This window comes from Diabrotica undecimpunctata, chromosome 3 (genome assembly GCF_040954645.1).
Source record: "Diabrotica undecimpunctata isolate CICGRU chromosome 3, icDiaUnde3, whole genome shotgun sequence".
Taxonomy (NCBI): Eukaryota; Metazoa; Arthropoda; class Insecta; order Coleoptera; family Chrysomelidae; genus Diabrotica; species Diabrotica undecimpunctata.
Window position 1 is genome coordinate 168,225,325 of NC_092805.1, and position 25,943 is coordinate 168,251,267.

The 25,943-nt window shown below is 33.5% G+C and overlaps 1 protein-coding gene and 1 pseudogene across 2 annotated transcripts in view; both read right to left on the minus strand.

The window, feature by feature from the left end:
- The window catches only part of unc-5, a 912,443-nt gene that overhangs the window by 190,524 nt on the left and 695,976 nt on the right, over positions 1-25,943 (minus strand). The window lies entirely within an intron of this gene.
- Positions 16,219-17,146, minus strand: LOC140437925 (putative tricarboxylate transport protein, mitochondrial; annotated as a pseudogene).

Sequence of the window (25,943 nt, forward strand, 5' to 3'; positions counted from 1 at the left end):
CTATTGTCTAACAACTAAGTTTATCACCTATAGATAAAACGATAACTTTGGTGATAGAACGCGTATATTCTCCATCAGCAGTTTTTAATCGTACAACTCTTACTTTACCGTCTTTGCTGGTATAGTGGTAATCACTTGTCCAAGAGGCTAGCGCAATGGGATTGTGTCCTCACTCTTCACTAAGACTAAATCATTAACCTGAATATTAGGCAATGAACGTAGCCATTTAGGACGATTTTGCAAATTATTTAGATAATTGACTGACCAACGCTTCCAAAAGGATTGTTGGATTTGCTGGCATTGTTTCCAAGCAGTTAGTCGATTAGTATTTGTACAAGTTAAATCAAAATCAGTATATGCAGTCAAAGAACTGCCTATTAAAAAATATTCTGGCATTAGCGGCTGCAGATCATTAGGATCATTTGACAGCGGATATAGTGGGCGAGAATTCAACACAGCTTCTATCTGAGTTAGAATAGTATACATCCCTTCAAATGTAAACCGTGAGTTTCCAACGAAATTGGTTCCGTTATCACTAAAAATTATTTGCGGATTTCCTCGCCGTGAAAGAAACCGTTTTAAGGCTCCCCCAAACCAACGCGAATTATTCGCAGCGGATTCGTGACGGAAAGTTCGCAGTCTAATTCCTGACGGAATTCGTAAAGAACTTCATATTGAAGCGAATATATTCGCGTCATACTCGTATGTGTCTAGTATTGAGAAGAGTTGGTGACAACGAAAAACAAAGAATACTACTCAGTGATCTCAATTTTTCACAAAAATGTATACATCATCAGATGAAGAAGAAGCTCTTGTAATGTTAGCAATGGAGGACGACAATTCAAGATAAAATTATTATCTATAGTTATCCTAAAACAACAATATGGACTATATTATGAATTTAATCTTAGGAAAAGAACAAAAATGGGTTCATGATATCAATCTAGAAAGACTGAAATGTGGGGAATATCACACGCTGATGCCTCAATTACGAAAAGACGATAAAAGATGCTACATTTATTTTAGAATGGCAATAGATTGTTTCGATGAACTGTTGCACCTTGTAGAAAATGATATAAGAAAATCAGACACGAATTACCGAGAAGCTATTTCTCCCGAAGAACGGTTGGCCATAACATTAAGGTAAGAAAATGAAAAAAAAACTGCAGGCATTATTTATATCATTAATTTACTACAGTAAAAGAGAATAAGGATCAAAATAACTCTAAAATATACTTTATGTATTGTAAGGGGCAAAGGAATTGACATAGTTGGAAACTGATGGATTATGAGAAGCTGCTTGGTTGCAACTCTGCGCCAAGTTGTGTAGTGTAACATAATTATTTTCACAATTCACTTCATAGAACCCAGAAGTATTCGATTGTTTAGGTAATGCAGTGTCATTTGGTGAAGGTAGGGATACAACCGAAATACTTCCGACGGAAGAGGGGTTTTGATAGGTGTCTGTACTTTCAGCTCTAGATTGATGGCTATTCAAAGAACTTTCCTCCAATTGAAGCAACTCCTGCTCCATGATAACTTGCGCAATCTTCATTTTTGTTTCAATTTGCCTTCTAGGAGAGAAAGATTTTACCGTAGAAGCATGAGCCAAAAACAGTTGATCGGTAGCATCATGCACTACTCTCTTTTTGCTCTCAAAATAACTGATCATATCTTTCACAGATGTGGATGGCTCAGAATTGCGTTTTCTGTTTGTTCTGCCTGTAGAAGGAGTTTCATTTGAAAGAGTAACCCTAGGAGCTTCATTTCGAGTAGGTTTCGATGAGGAGGGTTAAATCTTATTCTGGGAATCATCTGTCTGAGTTGTTAGTAGATTTTTACTACACGTTGGTTTCTGTACTGCGGAATTTTCATCCGTTAATATATTTTCGGGTGATTCTATATTTGGGAATGCTTCAGATTCTTGTGTATCAACATCTGTGACATTGGATGCAGTCTTAGCAAAATTTAGGAACGGTTTGAACGATTCCATATGATCTGCCCATATCCATTTTTTTTTATCGCTTGCCGCTTGTCCAGTTCTAGTTTTATTAGTTCTTATGTACTTAGCGTACGTATCGCGCAGATTCCTCCATTTTTTTTTTAATCTCATCCCCTGAAACAAAATACTCTTTTTTAGGTATCTGGCTACCGGAGATACATTTTATACAATAGGCCATAGTTTTAGAGTCAGGTTTTCGACTGTAAGTGCCATAGTTGTAGAAGTTTGCGAAGCTTTATGTAGAAATTTGCAACATATTTACTTGCCCGAACCAACTACAGAAATATGGAAAAAATCTGAAGAAGGTTTTAGAAATACCTGGCGATTCCCAAATTGTATTGGTAGCATCGATGGCAAGCATGTTACTATCAAGTGTCCAGACAAAACAGGATCTAATTATTGGTGTTATTTGAATAAGTTTTCTACAGTATTAATGGCTATTGTTGGCCCAGATTATAGATTCATTTCAGTTGATATTGGCGGTTTTGGTAAAAACAGCGACGGTGGAATATTCGAAGCTTCCAACATGGGAAGAAGATTTGAAACAAATCAGATGGGTGTACCTGAGCCGAAAAATCTCCGAGGCCAGAATGAACTTTCCCCCCATGTCTTAGTTGGAGACGAAGCCTTTGCACTAAAACCATACTTGTTGAGGCCCTTTCCATACAGTCTAAGCAGAACAGATATTTTCAAGGAAAATTATAATGTGAGGCTCTGTAAAGCGAGAAGAGTAGTAGAAAACGCTTTCGGAATATTGGCACAAAAATGGCGTATATTCTACAGACCAATGGAAACAAAAATTGATACTAGTATTCTCATTGTGAAAACTGCATGTATTTTGCATAATTTTCTAAGGACAAAAAAATGTGATGATAGATTCATAGAACTTTTAGATCCACCAGAGCCTGAACTTGGAGCATTTCAAAATTTGGACAATGACCCAAGGAGAGCTGCAAGACTGGAATTTTCTGTTCGAGAAAAATTTGCCACGTATTTTAATTCAGGACTATGAATAGATTGTTCACGATGAAAATAATGGACTCTTCTTGCAGTAAATATAGTATTGTTTAGGCCTCTGCTTTTCTTTAGTCTTAGATGTAGAAAAATAAACCAATACAAATCGTAAAACTACTCACCATTTTCGCCTATTTCTTCTCCTATTCTAGTCCAAATCTTGTCCTTTTTCCTTACATTTTTATAATCTTCATGAGAAAGGTCATAGAGAATAGGATACTTTTGAACCAACTCAATAATTCTCTCCATTTTCAATTTTTTCACATGCGAAACCACTGCGAAACTGATAAAAACGCTGTCGAGTGCGAACTAAGATTCCGGACGAATAAATACGCAGACAAAACGCATGCCCGAACGACGAAAATCGTACTTGTCTGAACTTGTACACTTACCACAGTGGAAACAATTCAATGCGAATCGTATGCGGTACGGAATTCCGCAGGTAATGCGAATTTTCCGCGTTGGTTTGGGGGAGCCTTTAGAGATGCTAGAAATGAATTAGTGGTCAGATCACTGACCAATTAAATATGTATGGCTTTGGTAGCCATGCAGACAAACAATGCTACACCGGTTTTACTAAAAACACGAGTATTCTGTACCCTATCTATAGGAAGCGGAGCCATAATTTGAGAAGCAGTATGTGCGTTAAAGCGGTAGCACGTTAAACACATCTGTATATAGAGCCAGGTCAATTTTCTAAGAAAATTCTCAAGATATTATAGATAATATTAATGTTTTCATAGTAGCTTGGTTTTATGGGTTCAACTTTATGTACAAATGAATAAAAATCTTTAATGTAAAATTGTCAACTTGTTATAACCCAGTAAAATTATTATAACAGATTTAGAAAAGTCTCACAGAGTGGAGATTTTTGGATAGATAGAAGCTCAACTATGTAGAACAACATTTACATGTTTCAACTACAAACACATTTTTAAAACTGCTTAAACTCTTATTGCCCCGATTTAACATCAACAAGGCTTATCATTATCTCCCAATATACATATATTTTTAAAATATTAATCGTATAAAAATTCTTTACACGAGTTATGTTATAAAAATGTCACCCATTACACGTTTTTTGTTTAGATTTGAATTAACCGTAAAATATTTTCATACGTTTAAAGTAAATTGGCGCGACAGCGGGAGGAGCACCTCAGCGAGCAGTTGACAACTTTGTTGACTTATTTTCTCATTTCCTGCCGTGACAGCAGCAGCAGCAGGAACGAGGACGGTGTCTCGGTGGCAGTTCATTAAAAAACGAGCGCGATTATGCAAAATGCTACTATGCGACTCGCAAGTTGAATAAGAATTGATGATGTTTTGATTATACCAAAACCTCTATTAATTCTCTCGGTTTATCCTTGTTTTAGGACAATGAGGAGGAAACAAATGCCTTGTTTTATTAACTTTTTTAAAAGTTTATTGTATGTTGAGGTTACAGTTGTAAATATCAGAATTTTATTCGTATAATTCAGCTTTTCGAAGAGAACAATATAAAAGTGTATAAAGCAAGCTGAAACTCTTTAGCGAGTTTTAGACAAAAAAATTCAAATCAAAAATTTATGTATTAGGTCGCATTAGGCTAAATGTCCAATATTTCTATAAAGTCTAGCTAATTGACGTTCAAAATAACTTGGGAACCCGTACTACTAACCACTACTCCGGTAATGAATACATTTTGAAGATTAAATGTTAAGGTGCCAATATTTATCATCACCATTATCATTCTGGTTTTACAATTCTAGCCTCCTCAAGAATTTCTCTCCAGTTGTCCCTATCCATCGCCTTCCTCAGCACGTATTCCCACATTTCTCGTGTCTTCATCGATGTTATCAAGGAACCTTGTTCTGTTGATGTTCTTGTGATTTGAATGTTGCATACATAAATACTATCAAAGTGGCACACAAAAAGAACAAGCGCACAAAGCTGAAGACAAAGATGTGAAACGAAAAAAAAAACTTGTGATATAGGATGGATTCAAAAAAGAATTGAAACTTCTCATAGACATGCCAAAACCCGGTTTTGACAGTAGTATTGATGAAAACAGTTCTCGACGTTTCTTTAAGAATACGAATATATTATCAGCTCGTTTACTTGAGATCAACGAAAAACTGATCCATCATTTTTATATTCTTTTACCAATAATTTCGAGTGAAGAAATTGATATAGAAAAAATAATAAATAAATAAATTGATGAAGAAATTTCGGAAGATAGAGAAATAGCCAGGTACTTTGTTCAACTATACACCTAGTACAATATACCCACCGAAGTTCATCGGTTACTGATCCATGGTCCTGATATAATTGCAGCAGCATTATTACCAATAGGCAAACTATCAGAAAAAGCTTATTTTAAGAAACGAGAGCTTTCTTGGGCCCCCCTTCCGGTTGCTTTAGACACTGACGATGATAGCATGCTCCTCCTCCAAACCTCTCGATTCCATTGCTCTTCTAATTCCTTCATTCCATGAGCGTCGAGGTCTACCTCTTTTTCTTCTTCCAGGGGGCTTCCATCTGTGAAGTTTTTGGGGCCAACGTTCGTCAGGCATTCTCAATAGGTGTCCAAACCATTTTAAACCTCTTCTTTCTATTCTGTCAATGACCGTTTCTGTAGCATTCATGTTATTTCTTATAGATTCGTTGGAATTCCTTTACAGCCTTGATGTTCTAGCACTTCTTCTCAAATAATCCATTTCGACTGCCAACAATCTTCTCTTCAGGTCTGCATTAATTGCCCATACTTCAAAACCATAACAAAGAACTAATTCAACCATGGTTTGTCCTATTCTTTTTTCGTTCCTTTTGGAAATGATGCGATCCCACCATAAGGAGTTCAGACATCCTATAATTTTAAGTCCCTGATTAATTCGGTTTTTAATTTGGGTTTCTGCCAAGCCATTCTTATCAATGAGTGCACCTAAATATTTAAATTTTTCCACTTTTCCACGTTTTCGTCTATCAACACTTCAAACCTTGCATCCGAATTGATAATTAAATATTCTGTTTTCTTCATGCCGACTTGTAACCACTATTTTACATAATCTCTGTATAGACGATTTATCATAAATTCTAGATCATAAAAATCTTGAGCTAGGACGACTTTATCATCCGCAAAGTTCAGAGAGAACAGTACGTCATTTCCTATGGGGATTCCCATTCTCTGGCAGTGGTTTTTCCAATTTTGAAGGGTGCCTCAATATATAAATTAAACAGTAAGGATGAGATACTGCATCCTTGTCTTATTCCTTTAGTTACTTTTATTGGCTCTGATGGTCTATTTCCGATGTTGAGATAAGTAGTGTTATCCCTGTATACTTCTGTGATTATTCCTAAAAGGTATGGACCAATGCCGAGTTGTTGTAAAGCTTGTCACAATTTAAGTCTTGATGGGTATACGATTGTAATAGTTTTAATGCTTTACATAAATAAATGTATTCATTTGACATGGCAGTCGATCATGGAGGAAAACGGCTAGAGACCTTACCGAATAGAGGGGTTTGCTGAAAGATATCAGGACTCGAATTGAGCTATAGAGCCATCGAATGGAAGAAAATTTATTCGTATATAAATTATATTTATTGATGATTGCAATTTCTTAGACTGACAAAGAATTATTACACTTGTTAAAAATTTTATAAATAGTTTGCTAAATATTTTGTATTACACATGTTAATATTACTACTGAAACATTTTGGATCGAGGATTTTAAAATTTTGTTGGATATTAAATTCATATTCAGAAAAGTCAAAAACCTTATGGCACACTGATATGTCTAATTCTTTAAAATTTTTATAAATTTCGTTCGCCATTTAGGATCTGTCGTTAAGAATATGTAAATTTTGATATTATAATTCATAAATTTTGATTTCATACGTCAAAAACCTTCCAGTACCGATTTATGTCCAATTAATTCAAATTTTATGAAATTTGGTCCATCGTATTGGATTAGTCATTTTGAATTTTTCAACTTTGACATCAAATTTGTAATCATCAAGGATAAAAACTTGCTGCATCTATTTATATCCAAGTAATTCTAAAGTTTCATGTCAGCACAAACTTTCCTGACTTAGTATTATTATGTTGATATCAAATTTAATGATAGATGTTTAAAGATTTGCATACTTCATTGAATGTTGTCAACACTACTAGTAGTAACACACCGCTATGTTCACTTTTTAAAATTACCGCTTTGGTTGTTGATGCCACTCTTGATCGTTTGGGCTCGGAATAAAGTAGATACATATTTGTAAGCAGCGACCTGTGGCTTCCTCTTTCGCTGAGACATCTTTAAAATGTTAGCTTGATGATTTTATATAACGTGGTCAAATAATGCTACCTAAAGTGAAATATAAAGCTTATTAACGACTAAACATAATATCAGTGATTTTTGGAATTCTGTTTGACCTCCATGTTAGAAAGTATTCTGTTTTTTACACAACTGTTTATAAACTTCTGTTTTTTCGTGGTTTCTGAGTTAACTTTTGCTTCACTTTCATCTTTTTAGAGCTGAATACCTTTGTAAGTTAGGCTTTGCAATTTTCTCTATGGATGTAAGCTCATTCAGATGAACTGATAATGTGTATGAATTCATAGTCTAAACTTTTTCAATATAGGATATACGCTGCATTCCTCCATCGTGATTCAAAACTGACAGAATAAATGACAAACAAAACTATTTTAGGTTAATAATAAAGTTTATTTAATAAATATATTCCCAAGAAATAGAACACACTACGCCTATGTACATAAGAACTGTTGATTGAATAAACTAAAATATCATATTTCTCTCATTCTCATTCTTTCTAAGAACGTAAATATATATAGACCAGCAAAATATTGATAAGTTTACCGATCTTTAAAATTATTCAATGAACTTGTCTCACTATACTCTCGTGAATCGCACCAATTTATATTGTTACGGGGGCAAATTTTCTTACTTTTTCTCTTATTAACATTGGCGAAGCATACACAATAAAAATGACCCCGGTAAGAATTTACTGCTGATATTTTACATAGTTGCCGCTACCGTTTAGTTCAATTTGTAGATTAGTCACTTTTAATTGAAAATTGTCCGACTATACCAGTCCGGATTCTAGATCTGAATACTCTGTTAAGCAATCGATTTATCGAATAATACTTGTATATTATTGTTTCCTCGTTATTGCGTTAAGCAACGATTGACGCATAAAAAAAATTCAAAAATCACTTTTTAAAAGCTATTTATCTTTCCTTTTGTTATCTACCATCTTAAAATGCATTAGTTTTTTTTAGAACGCTTGTCCATTATTAATTCCCGACCCAATAAAACGAAAAACGGTTTACACAAGGAACCTTTTTGAAAGTTTAAAGACCAAATAAATATTTATTACAAATTAAAGCGTCTTGGTCTTTACACACATGATCAAAGTGCGCGTTCCACTAACAAAATTCATTCGAAGATCAAAAGAGGACATCGAATACGTGTTCGCTTATAAATAGGAATATCGGGAAATTCTGGCAATTTTCTGTTGTAAACATTACGTATTAAGTGAGTGAATAGTAAACGGAATTATGATGGTATTTTCAGGGAAAAAGAACATCTGGAGTTTTTATTTAACGACTTAAATTCTGTGCAGCGAAACAAATATCCCATACACAGGTGTAAGTCAAAATTGATTCAATATTTTATAATTACCTAAACATAATATCATTACCAAAAACTACATATGTCACTAATGATTTATACATCAACTAGAGCAGATTATTTAATTGAACAAACCGATTCAGTTGATAAATGAAACTCCCAAAATGTTGTACTACGACAATAATATCATTATTATTTCCCATGTCTCCTCTCTATTTCCAACTATCTCTTTCGGTAACACATTCGTTATACCTCATTAGCATATCCATGTAATACGACCTGTCACAGATATCTGGAATGTGATTCATTACCGTATTTAACCCTCACGATACGGCCCAGTTGTGATAACTAATCATCTTATCGTCATTGGGTTGATAGAGTCAAATGTAGGGACATTCATTATCTGTCTCAAGCCGTCTGAGAAAAGGAGGTGATAGTAACCAGATTGGTTAATTCATTTTTCGTGTTTCAATTAAACAATTTTTAGGTAATGACAGCACAATATCAGCCGACAAAAGATATACAATTTATTAATTGTATAAAAAATATCTAACTATATCAATAACTTTTTTTTAACCATGCCAGGATATTATTTATTTATTAATATGTACAGAAGACCGTTAAAGAGAATTTTTATAAAACAACCTTCAAAAGATTAAAGAATTACAATGATTTTAATCAAAACTCAAACTTACAAAGTATATACAGTATACTCCCTCTATAACGTACACGGTTATTACGAGGTTTCGCTTATAACGAGGTACATTAGATGTCCCGTGAAATTTCTATTGAACCTTAACCCTCTATAGCGAGGCAAATTTGGTTATAACGAGAGAAAATAAGATTGAAAAACGTGTTTTTTTACGTTTTTGACCCAGCCGTGGTTATAAATAACCGCTCCTTTTAGCCCCTAATAGCCCCTTTTTAACTGCACCGCAATAAATTTAACTGCCGCCTGCAATAAACTTCTTTACAATAAATACAACTGTTTCACATCTTTAGAAAATATGATAGATACAATGATACTGGACAATTTAAAGCAGTCAAAAATGACAGACTTCTTCCAATTGCAGAAGCAATAGTTTATTATTTTCCTTTAAAATACCCTTTATACATTATGTAGTTAAAAAAAATGTAGGTACAGATTTTTTGTTTTAACGTATATCATTGACAATAAAAATAAACAACTCTTTTTTGTTTTAACGTAATTCATTGACAATAAAAGTAAACAACTTTTTTTCAAAAACGCCATTCAAACAATATTTATTAGCATCTTATTGCTCCGAATGGCTTCGCTATAGTAAGTTAATGTTTTAGAAAACTACATATTCATATAATATTCACGGTATTATTGTTGTCTGATATAACGAGATCGGCTTATAAAGAGGTAATTAGTTTGCCATTTCAGTTCTCGTTATAGAGGGAGTCTACTGTACCAAGTTCGTAACTGCTCTGAAGGACCAGCTGAATAATATTTCTCCATTCACTTTTGTTTTGTGTTTTACTTTTTCAGTTCCTCACCTTCATTTCAGCTCATCTCATACTTAATTTTGAATGGTGTACCATACCTAGTATGGTATTTGCTGATGTCTCTTCGCTAATGGTGGCAATTTTTTCTTTAGGTTCATCATTAGCGGTCTGTGTCTTCTATGGAGCCGATTTTAGCCTTTCTCTTCGTGATTTTGACTATTGCACCTTTTAATACATGAACTAAATTTCTATTAATCGATGCAGATCCAAAAATTATGCTTTTTGCTATGAAAACCTTACCAAAAACTATCTCTAAATGTTATCAAAGCTGTGTAAGTATCAGAATAGCTGATACTGATGAAATTCACTATTGACAGCTGTCAAACAAATATTAAATAACATGGCGACTTCAAATTTTAGTTTTATGAAGTTGACAGTTTAATATTTTGATCTGTCCAATAATATCTGCCATCTATTGGTCAAATTAGGTAATTATATCCTAATTTTGAAGGCACATAAATTTACGGAAAGCACTGTTCTCAATTTTTAAAATAAAGCATAGCATGCTTTTCGTTAAAATTATCTATTTAATCAATCCATTTTACACAAAATATTGTCAAACCATTCGAAGGTCCCGTGTAACTTTTTGTAATTTCTTTCAAGGTTAATATATCTTGTGTTTTTCTCTACTTTTTATTAAGAGTAAGAAGGAATTCTAACACAAAATGTTCTTTTTAGTCTACTAAAGAAGTTAAAAAAAACCGTGGTCAAGTATTCTTAATTTTTATTTTTGTTGGGGTTTATTGAATACAAAAAGGAATTGAGTTGTTCTCTACTGGGTTTGCACCTTTACCGTCACCCTTAGATCTTTCATCAGAGTTCCAGATCTCATATAAGACTTCCCGGACAACTTCAGGGAACCAGCCGGAAAGACTTCGCTCATTTATAGTGTGGAAGACCGCTAATTTGTATTAAGATTTATTTATCAATTTTAATAATCTTTGTATAATATTTTTTGTTTAACTTTAAATCCTACTATTTCAACTAATAATAAAGAACATTTAAGGACTAATTGTCAACTACAGGTTGAGGTTTTAAATCCTCCTTATCAACTCTGTTGTACGGTTTTATGTGTACATATTTAATCAGAGAGTTTGTTATCGATATTTTATTATTATATATTTAAACCTTGGATATCTGTCCCATCAGGATAGTGTCCTTATTACTTAATTAGGACATTAAATTGAAAGCCGAAGTACAGAGTTACATCTCTAGTAGGCAAGCAAATTACCTTTTTAGGTAGAGTCACTAAATTTCTCTTATATTTTATTATTTGTAAATTCAGATCATCAGGGATCAATTGTATATAACCAAGGAATTTTTGTATATAAGTAACTAGGTTAACTGTACATAAATGGTGGTGGGTAGCTATAAACAATTAGACTGTATATATTTGGTTAGATACTAAATTTGTGGTGAAAACTAAATATTTCAATTAGCAACTGCCATAGTTTATCACTTTCATTTACATTATTCATATATATTTTTATTATTTGTCATTCATTTTCTCATTTTACGGTCTCCGTAGGACATGCAAATTGGCCGAATCCTCTTTTGAGTGTCAAGTAGTGACTCTCCGGCTCCTTCTGCTAGCCAGCCTTAATTTATTTGTTTTTTGTTACATTGGCGTTCTGTTGTAATTTGTTACATTAGCCCAAATACTTTTATTACATTACACATACAGATTTTTGTTACAAGTCCAGGAAAGTATCTTTTTCTGGGTACTTTGCAAACGCCTGGCATTTGACAATATAAACAAATTAACTTCCGATTTAAAAAACAATCCCTATTTTTACATTATCATCCCAGTAGTTTTCGTTTACAGTTTTCTGTTTACACATTTGTGTAAAAATTGTAAGATTTTTATTGATCTTCATTATTTTATGTCATTTATGTTATTACACAAAATTGATATTAAGCGAAAATTATAGGAAATCAATATTTCAATAAGAAAATTAATAATTAAAAAACCATGCCGAAATTTCTGCAGAAAACGTAAGTTTGTTTAATATTTTAATATTGATAATATATTAACGGAAAAACTCGTCCAATACCTGGCTATTGCAATGTCGTTAATATTGTTAACCTTATTTTCCTGGAGTATTAAATCACAGTCGTCGTTTTTAAAACAAAGAAGACCGTAAAGAAACACCTACGCGTGGCTAGAAATTACCATTTTCCAAACAAACTTTGGCAAAACCAACAAAAACACAGGGAACAACCTTTTCACATCTTCTTAGAGTCTACCGCCACGCATCGTATATCACTTAACGCCTTCTAAAATACGGAAAAAGGTCCGAGAAAGAGAAGGCAAATATTTTGATAACGATTCAACACGTGTCAAGTCAAAGAGAACACGTCTAAGTAAACGTGTTGCAGCCAATTTAAATCCCGACATCACAGTAGACCGTGATTCTATGTTTTCACAACACATTCGAGAATAACAAATCTTTCCGCGGATATACTGACGAGAATATTAAAAAGTGAAGTAAAAGTTAAAGCTCCGTTGAAAGTATTAGATCGTTATACAAAGTTATTGTTATAATTTGAACTAAATTTAAATCTTTGTGATGTTTAATAAAAAGTTGACGTTTCGTTGATACAGAAACGGAACGCTTAACAAAAAAAAATCGTATCTTCGGCACTAACTTATTAGGTTTATCAATAGGCAGGTCTCTAAAAGCTGTGTTGTTTCTTTTTGTTTCGGTTTTTTTGGTTTTATGTGGTACAACAGTTATTGACTAGCAGGAAATGAAATTTATATTTTTGTAGTAATATTTGTACTGATTTTCTGGTTTCCAGTTTCTACTACTGTATTGCTATATTATACAGACAGTACAATCCATATACAATAATTTATGAAGACAGAAGATTTCTTAACTTAACAGAACATAATTTATATTGTGTATAACCTATACAATGAATAAGACCTTTGAATAGATAGAAAGCTACATTTATCTGGTTACAATAAGAAATACGTACAATAGAAACAATAACTCCAAATAAATTTAACTTCTTCTTTTTGTAGTTCTCTCTCCTATCGGAAGTTGGCTATCATCACAGCTGTCCGTACCTTATTGGCGGCTGCTCTGTAAAGATCTACTGAGCTGCAACTATAACACTATCTTAGGTTTCTTAGCCAGGAAATTATTCGTCTTCCCATAGATTTTTTACCCTTGATTTTACCTTTGCAATTTTGGATGGGGTTTTAGCCCACTGTCACAGTTAGGTATGTTCGTAATTAGTAAATAGAAGGTAAGAATGTGAAGGACCCGAGTTTTCTTACATTTCAAAGATTAAAAGTGTAGGCGCAAAATTTCGAGCCAATGCTTTTTAAATGCGTTCATTTTTTTCGAAACCTGAGAAAACTAATAAGTATTTTTGAAAAATTTAAACGCAGAATGAAAGATTACATTATTACCGAGGGCTGAAAGTTCCTGAAAACTTCTATAATGTTTATTTTAGTAAGTTACAGGGGTGAAAAAAAAGAGAAAATTAAGTGTGATTTTTAATGTCAAATATCTTATTCAAAAGAAACTTTTCGTTTATTCTAAGGGACTTTCGGACCTCGATAATAATGTAGTCTTCTGTTCTGCGTTTAAATTTTTCAAAAATATTTATTAGTTTTCTTAGGATTCGACAAAAAAATGAATGCATTTAAAAAGCATTGGCTCGAAATTTTGCGCCTATGCTCTAAAGGAGCACTCTACACTGCAGCTAAAAAGTCAATTCTATTTACAGAAACACAGCAGCTTAATATAAGCTAGGAAAAGCTAAAAATCTAATGCAAGTATGTTTGCCACTAAGAGACATACAAAATTAGAAACTATGTTAGAGAATGAAGTATTTCCACATCAACAAAATTCATTTGTCGTTGTGAGTTAAGACAGAGAAGAAGCAATAGATCAAAAATGTTTGATACTACGAGAAATACAGGCTAAGAATTACCAATAAAGAAAACTAACAATGGTGCAATTTGTATCCTTTAAACCAACTCTCGGCAAGATAAAAAGAAATAATCGCAAATATGAGATGGTGAAAGGTTTAAATGGACTGAACGTCACACATTAAAACAAAGAAGACAATAGACAAAGACGAATAGATTAAGATGTTGCAACAGACAAAGGAAAAATTAACACTACAGTAAGGACTAAAATACATTTGGGATAAAATGGTCAAATAAACACAGCTGAGCAGCTGACACACAGTTTATAAGATTAAAGTAAGTAAAGTTACAGAGTTACAAAAAGCATTTGATAGAAAATTGATAGAAAACAACATGATTTAAACTGGAATTAAAGAAATATTATATTTAAACACGTTTTCGAACGAGAAAAGTTTGGAAAACATCCACCTGTAGACAAGTTCATAAATAATTAGTTTATTTTTAACAACAATACTCGTAAAATAAACCAGCTCCCCTCTTTTCCTGTTTATCGACACGATATGAATAAATATAAATAAAATATGGACCAGTTTTGTCCTGGTAGAATACCAAAATAGGAGTTAAGTTGGTTGTCGCATTTGACATAGATCATATCTTCAGTATATATTTTCCATATGCGTTTATAGCCTGTGAGCCTACCCAATATACACGAATGCATAAGATGTTTGTAACAATAATACAATGGTTTAAATAAATAATATACAAACCCGGATTAATAATAAAGCAGTTTTTAGTTTTAATATTTAACAGATAATGGTAATTATCAATTTATTTCTACAACCTTCCTAAAATACAGTCGTCACTTTATGCTATTGTCACCTAAACGTCCCCAGCGAATACATTTTCCCTAGTTTTAATCTCAGAGGACTAAAAAATTCCGACGCATTTGCAGTACTGTCACATGCCACATTATAGACACAACAGGCACTAAAAGCAAGGGAATCCCGTACAGGGGGTGCATTTATAATTGGAGTCGTCTGAAGGACACCCTAAGAGGCTCTTTATTCCACAATTTCGCCGTGGAAACCAACGTGTTTCGAGTCTCGAAGGAAACTGTCTTATTGTTGAAGTTAAATCAAGGATATTTGCATTATCCTGAACGGTGGCGTGTATCCTGACAATGAGCGACAATTTGTGCACGAGAAACTGTTGCGAAACTTTCGAATCCTTGCAGGGTAACTCGTGAAAGACTTCGTATGGGTGAGTTCGAGCGTAATAAGAATCTTTGCAAGGTTTTACTGGAGAAGATCTCCGGAATTCTGGAAGTGCATCGCGGACAAAAGATATGTTTTTACAAAAGGATAAGTACGAGTATAGCGAATTGAGACATTTTGATCGTACACAGTTCACTTTTTACTAAAAAGTTTTATTGAAATCGAAATAAACGTACTTTCAACTAGAAGTCTTGAACTCTTGTTGTACAATTAAATACCAGTAAGAATTCATTCGAGTGCACCGTAAAGATATAAACTAAAACATAGTTGTCAGATTTATTTGTTATTTATCCATTATAGTCCAGGAAGTTATTTCTTCGGACATTTGATCCGGCCAAGTATCTGACAAGTTTTTTGGTTTTCATGGATCTCAATAAATAAAACCTCTGTGTGTGGTGCAGTGGTTTCGGTGGATATTTATATTATTAACAATTTGATTTTAAAAGCATTTGAAACGAAATTTCAGATAATTATCTGATAAAAGACGTTAAAAGCTTTAAAGTAACGATCTGGGAGTGTTGATTTTCTAATTTGTTGCATCGAAAACTGTAAACACCTAATACTCCAGTCTTCATAGACAAAAATGCCACTGAAGCTCTAAAAAATAACCGAACAAGCTGAAGTTTGCCGAGAATATTAATTTTAGAACCGCAAAAAGTTGCAAAAAAGTTTACCAAGTTTACTCCCGGACTTACTCCTAAAACCCCCTCATAGGGGGGTAAAAACGCAAAAAAACCGATTTACCAATAATCTGGACGCGGTAGAAAAAAATAAGATAAATTTGCCACAATTTTTTGTAAAAAACAAATATTCCTCACTAAAACCTGTTAATATTATATATTTGAAAATCAATTTTTAACCTACTGCTGTTCAAATTACCTCTTTACTAAAATTTAGTAAAGAGTTCCATAATACTGTCATATATCATTAAGGTTATGGCCACATCAAGACAAACCCTGCTTAGTCTTGGTACGAGACCCTTATAGAACGCTTTTGGACCTTCATTTGTAAAAACTCTTAGTGTACAGTCCCAGGTGTTTTTGTATTTCTTTGCTTTCAAACCTTGCATTCTTGTTTTAACGACGTCGATTGGATTGTTAACATTTACCGAACAAAGGCCGGCAAAGGCTCCGAAGATACCGATAATAGGTTTTGGAATTATAACGGTGATATCTTCACCTCTGTAATGATCCTTAAAAGTTTCCATTATGAAAAATCGTGTAGATTGTCTTGTCTTAATACAGTCGCCGTTAATCCTTTGTATGTACCACCCAAACCTTCTTCTTTAATAATCGTACCTACACCACGAATTAATCCTTTGAATCGTGGTTCTGCCGATCTTTGATCAACAATAAATTTTACTTTAATTGTTTTCATGCGAGTAACAACTAAAATTGCTTCACTTACACCAGCACCCAATCCGCAGAGTAATCTACCAGCAGAGTACCATCTGCTTTCTTTATACGATTTTTAAAAGATTCAAAAGCACCAAATCGGACTGCATTTTTTGGTACAGAGCCCAATAGCAATACACTTAATCCGCTGTACAAACCAAAAAAAACCGTATCTTTGGACAGTCTTCTTGCCGCAATCAACTATTCCGTCGTACTTTTTTCTGTCACATTTTTCGCCTAACTGTAGTTAACATACTCAATGGGAAAAGTTATACATATTTCAATGCCTCCTGTTATTCCTCCAGATATAATTCATTTAAAACCAATATTTCCTGAACCTGGTGCAGCTGCAGCAGCATACTGTCGTAACCAAGATCTAAGAAAACGATTCTTTATTGATAAAACATCACGTTCATCCATTGAAATGCACACAATACACAAGAACCGATAGAAAAAATTTTGATGATTCTCATGAGATCAATACAATCTATCCCTTTCATTGACTGGCCATGAGAGCCTATAGCGGTTATATTGCCAGCACATAGGGATCACTTATAGGGGAAAAATTGGGCAGAAATTGCTGGGCTGGGGATAGGGTAAGCAAAACAAACCGGATCGTTTGCGAACGGCTACTATTGGTTTAATTGGAGAGCTATTTTCTTGTGGCATGTTAAAGTAATTACTATTTAAATGGAATAAGCCACAATTAAAGGTTAAAGTACGTTTATTGACGTTTCAATTTCCACTTCGGAAATCAATAAACATACTTTAAACTTTAATTGTGGCGTATTCCCATTTAAATAGTAATTACTAGACTTTGCTTATGCAAAATATGCATATTGCATATTTTGCATATTGTGCATATTTTATGCAAATATTTCATATTTTAGCATATTTGTATAAAAGTTTGCATAAAGTGCATAAAAGTTCAGATTTTTATACTGTATTTGAAAATTTTTAAACATACCAATTTATTTCAATTCTTATATAAAATTTTGTAGTCATTTTAATCAAGAAAGTACGTAATCTCCACAGGTACAAAACATTTACAATTTCAAAGAAGATCAATTTAAGTAGCCCTCAACATTCTTAGAAAGTCTCGGTCACTGAGGCATTCAGTTATTGGATAATCGCTAATGGTTCGCTCATTTGCATTTTATGATCTAATCCCCAAATCTATCTACAATTTATTGTATCTTAACAGCAGGTAAACGGCTAATAGTTTTGTTCCTAATTTAAGGATTTTCCAAAATCTCCCAGTTTATTGAATTAGGTACCTAAACATTTCTAATTTGATGCTCAGATTTGTAAATCATTTTTGTTTTGATATTTAAAGCGTAAACACTCGTTGTGCGTAACAAAAAGGAAGATTGTGATTTTATAATGCCTAAAACAACCACTGCTTCAATTTGGATTAAACCTTATAAAGAGCTGTCTATGGATATGGGAAAAATCTACTGTTCAGTCTGTGGCAAAATTGTAAGTATCTAATATTTTCTATTAAATATCTAATATTTCATACATACAGGGTGTTTCCAAATGACACTTACAACGTTTGACTGTAGATACTTCTCGAAAAATTGAACAAAACGATATAGTTAATGAGGGGTCAAACTTATTTACTGTTCGAGATACAGGGTGTTGAAATTAAAAAAAATTAAATTCTTTTAGTTAATAACAACAATAACTTTAAAACCAATAAACGTATTTACTTGAAATTTAGTACTCGTAGGTTGTTTTTAAATGAAAAATAGCTTCCTTTAGTGAGAAAAAATTGTCCATGGTACAATACAATGGTGTGTATTTAGAAAAATTTTTCACCTTTACTTTTTTTTATGAAGTCAGCTATTCTAAAACACAATTATTTTTATTGTAATTGAATTAACAAAAAAAAAACTTTTGTTGAATTTTAAAATAAGTTATATGATGTACTAATGGTTAGTAACAAAAACTAATTTGTGGATTAATACTGCATTTTAAACACTTAGCGAGTGTTTTTTTTCCAAACCGGTTATTTGATTAACCAAAAACACCTTGTATATTTTTATATTTTAAAGGTTGGGTTAAAATAAAGGTTTTTATTTTTATTTATAGATAGCATGTGAGAAGAAATTTCAGATAGACCAACATGTGAGAACTGCTTCACACATTGCAAAAAAAGGAAAAATAGGAGGAAAACATCAAACTTCAATGGCTAAATGTTTCCAATCTACTTCAAAAAAATTAGATGAGCAAGAAACTTTTAATGAAGACTTGTGTCGCGCATTAGTGTCTGCAAACATACCGCTTTCAAAATTAGCAAATGTAAATTTTAGTTCGTTTCTAAAAAATATTGCAAACTTAATGTTCCAAGTGATCGGTCTCTAAGAAGAAATAATGTGAACGGGCTATACTCGTCGGTGTTAATTAATATTAAGGAAGAAATTGCAGATAATTATTTTTACATATCTGTAGACGAAACCACTGATTCCTCAGGAAAGTATATTGCTCATTTATTGATTGGTGTTCTTAAAGAAGATACCTTACCAAAATCTCATCTTATTTCATGCCAGCAACTTGAGAAAACAGATGCTTTAACAATTTCGCGTTTTATACAAGAAACATTAGCAACTTTTTTTCTTCCGACAACTATTCCTTCTAATAAATTACTACTTATTTTATCGGATGCTGCTCCTTATATGGTGAAAGCAGGACAAAATTTAAAAATATTTTTTCCCAGATTTAATACATGTTACTTGTGTAGCGCATGGATTAAACAGAGTTGCAGAGGAAATACGAAAAAAGTTTCCTCTTGTAAATACCATGATATCCAGTGTCAAAAAAGTATTTCTTAAATCTCCTATAAGAATTCAACTTTATAAAGAAATGCTACCACAACCTATTTTAACGCGATGGGGAACATGGTTAGAAGCAGCTAATTTTTATGCAGATCGTTTTGTTAAAATAAAGAACATAATTGATACGTTAACAGATGAAAGTTCCCAATCTCTTTTGGATTCTAAACAAACTTTTCAGAATAACTTGCTTCAACAAGAACTTTCATTTATAAAATCAAATTTTAGTTTTGTTCAAAAAACAATTACTCAGTTAGAATCACCAAAACTGTCATTGTTCGAAAGTACAGCATTAATAAAAGAATTTGCGTCATGTTGTCGGAACGTTAGAGGTAATATTGGAAAAGATATTTTAAAAAAATTTGAAGCTACTATGGAAAAAAATAAAGGTTACCATATTCTTTCTGAAGTAGTCAGTGTTCTAGCTGGAAATATTTCGGAAACAATTAATTTCGAACCAAATGTTTTGGTTAGTTTGAAAAATGCTCCCGTTACATCAGTTGATGTTGAACGAAGTTTTTCCATATATAAATATATGTACTCAGACAGAAGCCACAAGTTTTTGTTAGAAAATTTTGAACACCACTTGGTCATTTATTGTTACCATAATTCTAAATAAGTTTATTCATACTTAAAAATGATGTAGTTACTTAAAATAAATGTAAATCTTAATGAATAGTAGGAAATATTTAGTTATGTACACTTTTTTTTAAATAAAATTGTTACTATTTTACGATTTTTTTATTTATTTGTATGCATATTTTGTAAAATATTTGCATATTTTCGGGTAAACACGTGCATATTTATGCGCATATTTTCTACATTTTTATTTGCATATTTGCCGAAGTCTAGTAATTACTTTAACATGCCACAAGAAAATAGCTTCAGAACAATATATATGAATCATTTAAAGTATGACTAAAAAACGCTGGATTTAAACTTTCACATAACAAATGATCTAAAACGTTTTAAACTTTTTTTTTAATTTACATCAGTGTTTTTCAAAAGAATTAAACTTCTGCTATAAACTATACTTAAAACCGTCTGCTTGGAGGCATTTGGCGGCCCGTGACATGCGATCGTTTGTAATGTAAAACATTAAATTCTGCGTTTTTTATTCATATTTCAAATGCCTCATATTTGTTGCCAGAACTAAGAATTGAAATTTTACTACGAATGGCCAATGAAAGTAATAAATTTTATTGATCTCACCAGAACCCTAAAAAAATGCAAAAGTTGTGCCAGAACTATTGTCAACTGCATAATCTGTAGATATTTGGATTTTGAATATATTTTTTTAATATCTCACCCCTTAACTCTATTCATATTATTAGACAATTTGGCAGATTTTTCCTTCGTCCAAATACCTTCGTAAAACTATGATTAGCAAACTAATTAATACCTTTAAATATTAAAGCACTATATCTCAATAATCTTTCAAAACTCAGGATAGCCCTTTAGTATTAATATCCTGTCGATTGTTGCCGAGTCTGGAGCCACTTCCATAATTGCAAATCAAAATTTCATCAAGCTAACAACCCCTATCCATGTAATATCCACCATAGACAGACACCAATATCCCTGAGATAATGGCAACGCTGCAACTCCGTAGCCCTAGGGGCCCAATATAACCGACAGCCATATCATATCATCTGAATCAGTTGTCAGAAGCGACACCACTGGTTCATGGGCGCAGATAAAAAGCTCTAATAAATAACGATCAAGTATAATAGGATAATACATTATTATAATAATATAATAATAAAGAAATATGCCTAAAAAACGATCCACGAGTTTTAGGCGTATTTAAAATTCCCCATATTTGTTGCCAAAACTCAAAATCGACTTTTCATGTCATAGGTTTTGATGATTGAGCTCTAATGATGAAAATTTTATAGTGAGCGATCAATGGAAGCACTTAATAAATTTTATTGATCACATGACAATCGTAAAAAATAGCAAAAATCGCCCAACGTTTATTTATTTAACAGCTTTATGGAAACTGACTTTACATGCGGCAAAACACAAAAATTGCATACGAAAGCTGCTCTTTTTACCTTTAAAACTTATTTTTTACTGACGAGCTACTACAAATTTTATTTAAAAAAATGATTTCGTGCGCGTAGTTAATATTCAAAATCGCCGGTCACTTCAAGCGTTGTTTCTGAGAGAACGCTTCATTCTACACACAAAGTGCCAATAAACATTTTTGTTAATTACTTCAGCTACATTTTTTTGTTGTTGTTCTTCTTCTTCCTCTTTATAAGCAATTCTGCTTGTTCATTGGCGGATTAATACATCTATTGTATCTTTTGCACGGTCGTCCGATACTTCTCCTGCCCATTTGTGACTTGTCTCTTGCTATTTTGACGACACCGGTCTCATCCATTTAGATTAGATTAGATTAAGAGAGGTGGCCTTTCGGCCTATTCCACTGCGACCTTTTCAGATCTAGTGTGGTCCTCTAGTCCTAGGTAACATTCTCTAGCCTGACTCTTTTTATAAAGTCTAGTAGCTTCGAAACTGTACCTTCCATGTAGCTATTTGCCGGTGGATTTTCTTCTCCTAATGCAAAGAACCGCACATTTGCCAGACTGTCACACTGACATAGAATGTGCTCTGCTGTTTCTTCTTCGAGGTGACAGAATCTGCACAGGTCATCATCTGATAATCCCATCAGCTTCAAGTGCGTATTCAGCTTACAGTGCCCTGTTAGAAAACCTACTATGGCCTTGACTGTTTTCCTGTCTTTGCTTATTAGGTCTGCCGTAAATTTTGGCACATGTTCTCTAATGAACTGTTTCGCCTGTCTTTGTCCTGGTAAATTCCTCCACCATTCTAGAGATTTGTGATCTACCCACTTCCTTGTAGCCGTTCTTGGTACTAATTTTGCAACTCCGCAGAAGGGTTCAGGTCCAATGAATGGCAATGATGAGCCTTGTTTGGCCAATTCATCTGCTTTTTCATTGCCCTTATGACCCTCGTGCCTCGGTACCCAGGCTACCGTAACCTTACTACGGTCTCCTAGTTTATTTAGGGCACACACGCAATCCCATACTAGCTTAGAATTAATCCCATACTAGCTTAGAATTGACCTCTACAGAATTGAGTGCCTTAAGCGCTGCCTGACTATCTGTGAAGATGGCAACTGAACAGAACGTTCTTTTATGCCTTTCTATTTCTTCCACGCAGTGATGGATTGCAGTTATTTCCGCCTGGAAAACTGTCACATCCTTAGATAGACTTACCGGAAAATGTATCCCTTGATTTATCCCTACTATGCCGGCTCCCACACCCTCCGATATATTTGAGCCATCCGTGTACCAGGTAGCAGCAGCTTGTATGGGTACACCGTCATTCTAGTCTTCCCTGCCTGGTATCTTAATTGTGAGGTCTCCTCCATTCTTCTTATGTGGTTATTCCATTCTTTTTTTCTATTTTATGTCCAGTCATTTATACACTCTACATTACATTTTCTTTTAATGTCTTTACTTCTTTTTCGATATATCAGCAAATTTCCTGTAATTCTTCTCAGTCTTCTCATCTCTGCAGTTTCCAGTAGCTTTTGCATTGTGGCTATGTCGGGTCTTGTTTCTGAGAGATATGTCATTATTGGTCTTACACTGGACTTATAAACTTTTGATTTCCTCTCTTGTCTTCATCTGTGTCTGTTTCGCCATATAGTGTTATTAAGGCATCCTGCCAGTCTATTTGCTTTTTGTACTTGTTCTCTCACTTCTTTGTCCAGGTTTCCATAGCTAGACAGTGTAATTCACAGGTATTTTATTTCCATTACTTGTTCAATACTGATGCCATCAATTTCTATTTTACATCTTGTTGATTCTTTGCTGACTACTATTGTTTTAGTTATGTTAAATCTGTGGACCAGTCTTTGCAGACTATTTGCAGACAATTGGACGGAACTACTGCTCATTTTTTACGTGACATTATATTAACTACCTTAACAGAAAATTCTATCATAAATGGACAGGTAGAGGCAGTCAATATAATTGGTCACCTAGGTCATCAGGATTGACCAAGATGGATTTCTTTAAATAGGGCTATATTAAAAAAAAATGTATATACAATCTACATATGAATGTAACCATTTTTTTTTAATCTTTTACCCATTCGCTGTAATCTTCCCTCCCGTTAGTGGTGACTTCCCTGTATACTCATATCTATTGGTGTTACGGTAACCTACTGTGCGACTTATATTTCCATCGATATATTACGTATTTTAGAGAACTATATTAAAATACTGAAATGCAACTGAAATATAGACTTTTTTGTAATTTTTATTCTAAATCAAATTATAAGTAATTGTACTTTGTAACGATATGCTGAACGTCCTACAGCAACAGCGTTCAACAGTTCGAAATGTGGGAGTGTCGATAATCACGCATCCATTTCCACGACAAGACGACGAGGTGGGGTTCGGAGCGGCTATTTAAAGCGAGCGGCTGGCGGAGTTAAAGGAGTATTGTGGCTAACGCTAACGCTCTAGGCTCCCTGGCTCGCTAGTGAATTGAATCTGCGAGCCAACCCGGACAGAAAGACTTCCGCAGTGAGGATTATGCTCTGTCCTTAATCAAGCAGAACTCGTGGGTATAGTGGATTGAAGTTACCGTCAACTCTGACTCAGGGTATAACGTGGATCTGCACAATCGAATATTTTGATTGGGAGAGCGTTTGGCGCTTCCGCTGGACTGAGGTGGAAGCGAGTATAAGCCTGCGTGCGATCGAATTCGCGTATTTCATTTTCTGTTAGTAATAATAATTTTTTTTTACAGACGTCCGCCGGGGAATTCACTCTGGCGGGAGCCAGACGGGGATATAGAATATACTTTATTTTTATTTTTGTACATACGTTAGAATTAATAGATTTATTTTGATTTCAACCTGTGTTTTACTGAGTCTGTCACCTCGAAAGAGCTACCCGTCACAACTTCTAACAATGAATATTGAATTGAACACTACCTTTTTGATTTATAAGATTTTTGTCAAAAAAGAAAACAAATCTCGCCTATAAAAAAAATAGCATTGATTCTACCCCATATTTAGAGTTGCTTTCATTATTTTATATACTTTATCCATATTTTTTGTGACCTTTGTCGTTACTCCTATATATTAAAACTTACAACATCCATATTAAGTGAGACAAAATTATTATAGTACGCCACTGATCAAAATCAGTTATCAGAGGTGACACGCCGTCGGGATTTAACTCTGCACTGCCAGGAAATTGACACCTAAATGCACAAAGAGTTCACAAACCATGTCAATTGCCTTCGAAATCAATTCTGGCTCTGGGAAAAAATGCACCGGCTCTGTAAATTCAATTGGGGGTTTTTTGAGACACGCACTACAAAAAAGCAGATCAAACAAAGGGAGTAGTGTAGTTGCATTCAAAGGCAGAAACTGCAAGGGAATGTATGTGGGTAGTGGACCGATTAACAAAAAGTTGGCAGTAAATAGGAAGTAGAGTGAAGTTACGAGTGGATATGTTGAAAACATGAGATCGGATTTGCTGACTTGTAAATTTCATGAAAAGATCAAATGTTTTAATAAAATTCAAAGAGGTCTTTATCTCTATTAAACATTTGCTTCGGGGTTTGTACTCGTTCGAAGGAATGCTATAAACCAGCGAATATGAATACTATTTAAAGATGCGCTAGTTTTTTCTATATAGAAAATACAATGAGTGCTCAGGAAATCGTGTAGATATTTGTTGTGATTAACTTGTCAAAGCAATCCATAGAAATCTACACATTATGCCATTATGGCATTACATTTAAATATTAAAATATCAGCTAGGTAATGTATCGTAATAACCAAAATATCGCTTAAATTACTGACAAATATTCATCAAACCTGGCCCCACCGAGTCAGCAGAAAATATGTGTCACATATTTAATATTTAAGGAAAGAAAAAGTACAATCTTTATTTTTCGGACGTTCAACATGGATAATCCGTTACGATAGGACCACATACCACAATTGTCTTTACTGGAAAAGAAGCCTTCAATTCTCTTAAAGAAAACAAAAACTTTGGTAACAGCAGAAATGTACTTTGGTTTTGGAAGAACAAAGAAAATATGAAACAAAAGATCTGAATAAATACAAAGTATAGTCAATTTTAGCCATCTGGTCACCGATAAAGATTACTTAACCAATAACGGTATTAAGCAATATGTTTATATATAATTTCACGAAATCATTTTTTTTTTTTTTATTTTTTTTATTAGAAAAAGATGGCGCATCCACCAAAAGGTTATTAGCGACGGAACAAAATATAAATAACAAAGTTAAACAGCTACAGATTATACAAAATGTTTATGGATCTGAGATAATTCACTATATTGTCACAGGAACAGTTTTGA